Raw genomic sequence first — 6,000 nt, forward strand, 5'->3', positions numbered from 1 at the left:
ACTGCACAATTTGCAAAATAAAACCGCTCCGGGCCTCACGGCCCGTGACTGTGGGATAAGTGATCGGAGATATCCTTGATGGGAGCAAGCAATCCCGGGTAGTACGCATATTCCAACACACTACTCCATGAAACCCTACTGCTGCGTGCGGTGTACTTAGACATTGTCTAACGCGTCACGTTTTCGTGTTCGCAGAACTATGGGTCGGAGTAAGCGAAAGAGGACGCGCGAGGAACTGGAGGAGGCCCTGCGCGAGAATGAACTGATCAATGCGACACCCATGCAAGAGGAGAAGGAAGCACGGAAACGGCGTATGAGCAAGCGCAGAAGGAAGCGGTGTGACTTGAACAAAGCGCTTCAAGCCCTCAGTGTGCACCAAGAAGCTACGGCGGTTACGGAAGCTACGGAAGGTCTAGCTGATCGTATTGAAGAGCGGGAGGAAAAGACAGAAGAGTCCGATCCTATGATACTTCAGCGCCGGTTTGCGGCTGAAATGGAGGCGGCGTACCAAGCTGAAACTGAGGACATGGTTCGACAAGATATCCCGGTCTCGGCTGCGCAACGAGCACGCGAAAGACGAGCTAACAGGACTTGTCTCAGAAAGAGCGCGAGCGTACCAGTGATGCAGAGAGCGCTCGCACGAGACGAGCTAATATGTCAATCTCTCAGAGTGACCGTGCCCGGAAGAAGGACGCCGAGCGCAAACGTGCCCGTAGAGCTCAAATGAACGGAGAAGAGCTTCAGGAACGACAGCAGCGGGAGAGGCAGCGTCAGACGGCACATAGAGCGGACTTGACTGCAGAGCAACCGCAACAGGCCCGGGAACAAAACCGTGTACAACATGCTCATCGTAGAGAAGACATGTTAGCAGATGACCGCGAAGGTGATCGTGACCTACACCGTCAACAGGAAGCGGATCGGCGATCTCGGCAGACAGAAGAAGAGCGTCTGCAACAACTCGAGCGAGTACGCACAAGACGCCAATGTGTCCGTCACGGTCATGCGCTAATTTCCCTCGAAAACTTCGACGCGTCCATGATAACCGGTGACGACGTCGTAGACGGCCGGCACAAGCTCCCGGCTGCAACGGTTTGTCCGATCTGCAATGCTTGGAAGGGGCCTGGCGAGTCTGCGATATCATGCTGTCTGGCAGGCAGGGTAAAGCTGCCTCCACTGCACCCCGCGCCACCAAAACGGCTTCAGCTGTACGGAGATCCCGAGTTTCGCCGTCAGATCGGTGCCTACAACCAAGCTTTTGCGTTTACGTCGATTGGTGCTTCGTGCTCAAACCGATCGTTTCAAAACGTACGTCAAGACGAGAGCGTTGCCGGTACACACGGGGTGTACACATATCGCATTCAAGGGGCTATGGGGCACTACTTAGGGTCTCTCCTCCCCCACATAGACCGTCGGACAGGCGCGCGGGTAGCACCCAAGTTTGCGCAGATCTACATTGTGGATCCAGACATGCAACGCCGCGCGGAGCGACGCCTTGGTATATTCGCGCATCTGGATCGTGTTGCACTACTAGACATCGAAAAAATGATGGCAGAGCACAACCCATTGGCGCAACGGTTCCTCCACTTTGGGCAGCAGGTGCGTCAACACAACACGGAGGCTCCAGTAGACTTGGTGTTCCGTCTGCATGACAACTCCTCGCAACCGAGGACACATAACCGCCCTACTGTGTCTGAAGTGGCTGCGACTCTCATTGAGGGGCTCAGCCTCGGGATCTACTACTCTTTACACGCGATCAAAGACAGCTACGTTTGTACGAGACTCACGCCGATTACGATCCACTCCAATACCCCCTTCTCCTTCTATATGGAGAGAAGGGCTGGACCTACACAGACGAGTTCGCGAATGGTGCTGAGTATAGAAACAAGAAGGCGATGTCGCTTCGTGAACACGTTGCGTTCCGCCTCCACCAGAAAGTGGATGATCAGTCCGCTCTCCACCAAGGTGGGCGTCTATTTCAGCAGTGGTGTGTAGATCAGCGTGCAAAATGTGAGCAAGAACAGCTTCGCTGGGTGGCCGACAATCAGAAAACACTACGCGCCGATCAGTACAGGGGTGTTCAAGATGCTTTGCTCAACGAAAGATACTTTGGCTCTGGCGGAAGGACAGGTACTGCTGTCGGAATATGACCGGGCCCAGAACAGATTGGTGCACCCGGACCGGGACGGAGGCGGCAGAGTACGACCTACCCACTTTCTTAATCAGGTTGGCATGCGTATCATACTACCGGCTTCGCACCTGGGTAGCCCGCGTTCCATGTACAAGTCGTATCAAGATTCGATGGCAATTGTACGCGAGTATGGACGGCCCGACGTCTTCCTCACTGAAACGTGCAACCCCAAGTGGGACGAGATTCTTGAAGCGATACCTTCCGAGACCCAGACAGCTCAAGATCGACCAGACATCGTGGCTCGCGTGTGGCAGCAGAAATTGCAAGCGACGCTTGATGATTTAAACTGGGGCGAGTGCGCGCGCGGATTTACGTTGTCGAGTTTCAAAAACGAGGGCTCCCCCACGCTCACGTATTGATTATATTGGCTGACGAAGACAAACCTCGAACCCGCGAGATCGCAGACAAGATGGTATGCGCTGAGATCTCAGATAAGGATAAAAATCCTCAGCTGTATGAGACGGCCATGTCATGCATGCTCCATGGTATATGCGGGCCTGCAAACCCTTCCTGCGCGTGTATGAAGGACGGCAAGTACACCAAAGGATATCCGAAGCCATTAGCAGAAGTTACACAAGCCAATGCTAACGGATATCCAGTGTACAGACGACGTCGACGGCAAGAAGGTGTTCTAAAGCTCAAAGGCAGAGAATACGACAATGCTACGATCAAGCCAGTGGGTTGTACCCTACAACCCGTACTTATCCCAGAAGTACAACTGCCACATCAATGTGGAAGTGTGCACGGATATAACTGCGGTTAAATACCTGTACAAGTATGTGTACAAAGGACCCGACATGGCTATACTCACTGTGGAAGAAGTCCCGAGGAGCGCAACAGAGTGCGCGTCGAGAACCAAATGAGATTCTACGTTTCTTGAGCGCCCGTTACATTTCTCCGGTGGAAGCTTGCATGCGCCTGCTCGATTTCACAATTCAGGGGAAAACCCATGCGGTGACACAGCTAACGGTTCATCTCGAGTCAGACCAGACAATTTGCTTTCGCGAGACGGAAAACCCGGAGGCGGTTTTGGAACGTGGTAGTCACACGATGCTGACTAGATTTTTGACTTGTGTGCGAGTGAAGACCCTCAGAATCATACTGCCAGGACGATGTTGTATCAGGATATCCCCAAAGCGTTCTGCTGGAAAGCGCCGGAGAAAGGGCAACCGAAAGATGGGCTCGCCGGAAACAGTATCAAGCTGACGTTGGTCGCATGATTCACGTGTCTCCTCGAGATATGGAGCGGTTCTACCTTCGGCTACTGCTCTGTCAGCGTAGAGGTCCAACGTCGTTTGAAGACTTGAGAGCGGTTAACGGGATTGTCTGCCCAACATTCCAAATTGCGGCGCGGAAGGCTGGCTACTTAGAGAATGACAACGAGTGGGTTTCGTGTTTGAGGGAAGCGGCTGAGTTCCAAATGCCGTATCAACGACGCCAGCTCTTCGTCACCATTCTTGTGTATTCAGCTCCAGCAAATGTTGGTGCTCTATGGGATCGGTTTTTCGCGGATCTTTCCCAAGACTTCGCACGCAAACATCAGGCTTTGATGGACCCTTTTAAGTCGGCGTTGGTCGAATTTGATACGCTAATGAGCATTCAAGAACTACTTCAAGCGAGTGGGTATGCCGTAGCTGACTTCGACGAGCTTCCTCAGTTGGGGTCGTTCCCAACATTGATTCGTGAAGCGCTTCGCCAAAACGGATTACTACGACGTGAGCTCACTGGATACGATGCGTCAGCTTTGGAGGCAATTGTAAGCACAGAAGATCAGCTAAACGAAAGTCAGCGCGTGGTTTACAACCAGATTATTGAAGCGGTTGAATGCCCGGAGGAAGGCAAGAAACTATTCTTTGTGGATGGCCCGGGTGGTACTGGAAAATCTACACTGCTTCGGAACATACTGGCCAAAGTCAGACTCTCGGGGAAAATCGCCATCGCTGTGGCGTCTAGCGGTATTGCCTCGCTCTTGCTCATGAATGGTAGGACAGCTCATTCTACATTCAAGATCTCTTTGAAATTGAACGAGAGCTCGACATGCGGTATCAGGAAGAACTCCCATATTCAGGAGTTGATCAAGCATGCAAGTTTAATTATTTGGGACGAAGCACCTATGACCCATCGCCACGCATTCGAGGCAGTAGACAGAACGCTGCGGGACATACTTGACAACGATACCGAGCCTTTTTGGGGGAAAGTGTTTGTACTTTCGGGAGATTTCCGCCAGATTCTCCCGGTCGTTAAGAATGGAACACCCGTCGAGACAATTGACGCTTGCCTCAAGTCGTCTAGGCTGTGGCCCCAATTTCAGACGTTCCGTCTTACGGAAAACATGCGAGTGCGCACAGCTGATACTGCAGACACTGCTGAGGAAATGGCTGCGTTCTCCGGATTCCTGCTGCAAGTTGGGGAGGGAAGGCATGATGTAAACCCTTCCCTAGAAAACAATTACATGAAGATCCCGCGCGATATGCTGATTGAGAATCAACCTGTGCCTGAAGATGGGGACCAGGAAATCCGTCCTGGCGTTATTCCAAGAGGCATGGATCGGATCATCGACGAGATGTATGGCGAGATTAACAACCCCGAGGTTGCTACCAATAAGTATTTCGCTAACCGTACGATCCTCACGACCACGAACGCAATCGTGCACCGCATCAATGAAGCGGTGACCGATCGATTAACTGGACAGGCGCGGGAATACATGTCTTCCGACTCTGTACAAGACGACGGTGACGGCAATTTCTTCGAGCAGGAGGTACTCCACTCGATGAATATCAGTGGAATGCCTCCCCACAAATTGACCCTCAAGGTAGGAATGCCTATCATGATGATGCGGAACCTGAATCCAGATCTAGGGCTGTGTAACGGAACACGGCTTCGAATTGTGGCCCTCAAGCCACATGTCATCCACGCCACAATCATGACCGGTGAGCGACAAGGGCAACATGTGTTGATTCCCCGCATTGTTTTCATCAGTGACGTAGACATTCGGAGCTTTCCGTTTCATTTGAGACGCAAGCAGTTTCCTGTCCAACCGGCCTTTGCGATGACGATTAACAAGGCGCAAGGCCAAACGGTGCAGTACTTGGGGCTGTATCTTGCTACGCCTTGTTTCTCCCACGGGCTGCTGTACGTTGCGATGTCGCGAGTTACTTCAAGATCAAGATTCAAGGCGCTGGTCGAGTACCCAAAGCTGGAGGAGGAGGATGGGGTCTACGCCCAGAACATTGTCTACAGGCAGATCTTTGGTTGAGAGTAGGAATGTTCAATTTCATATGCATTTAATACATCACGTTTACATAAATTATGTTTACGCCGGAGCGTAGCGATGGCGGGAGCCCATTTCCCCTTGGACTAAAACCTGCCACCTCCGCCGCGTAGCGGCGGCGAACGGCTAGTCTTACCTCTCTAGTGGAGTCTGGTGTCTGTCCGTCCGTACGTCCGCCCGCGGCTAGGGTTAATTAATGTAACACAAATACGCGCGTTCTACTGGCTGCCGAGCGCAGCAAAGGCGGCGTCGATTCGCTAAAAAGCTGCCGAGCGCAGCGAAGGCGGCCCCCATTGGCTAAAACAAACTTTATGTGTTGTACTTACTGTATGCGGACTACACATCGTACTTAAAAGCACCGCTTACATTTCATTTTGCTCTCATTTTTAGCTGCGGTTCGCAAGGCCACGCAAAGGGCGCTGCCTGTGCACGCGTTAATTAGCATTAATAGGAGGCGCCGACGTGCACACACATACAATATCGTCGTAGAGCTGTAGAAATGTTTTGTAGGCCTGGTGACTTATATTCGGCTTAAATTGAA

Source organism: Phytophthora infestans, genomic scaffold (genome assembly GCF_000142945.1).
Source record: "Phytophthora infestans T30-4 supercont1.38 genomic scaffold, whole genome shotgun sequence".
Taxonomy (NCBI): domain Eukaryota; phylum Oomycota; class Peronosporomycetes; order Peronosporales; family Peronosporaceae; genus Phytophthora; species Phytophthora infestans.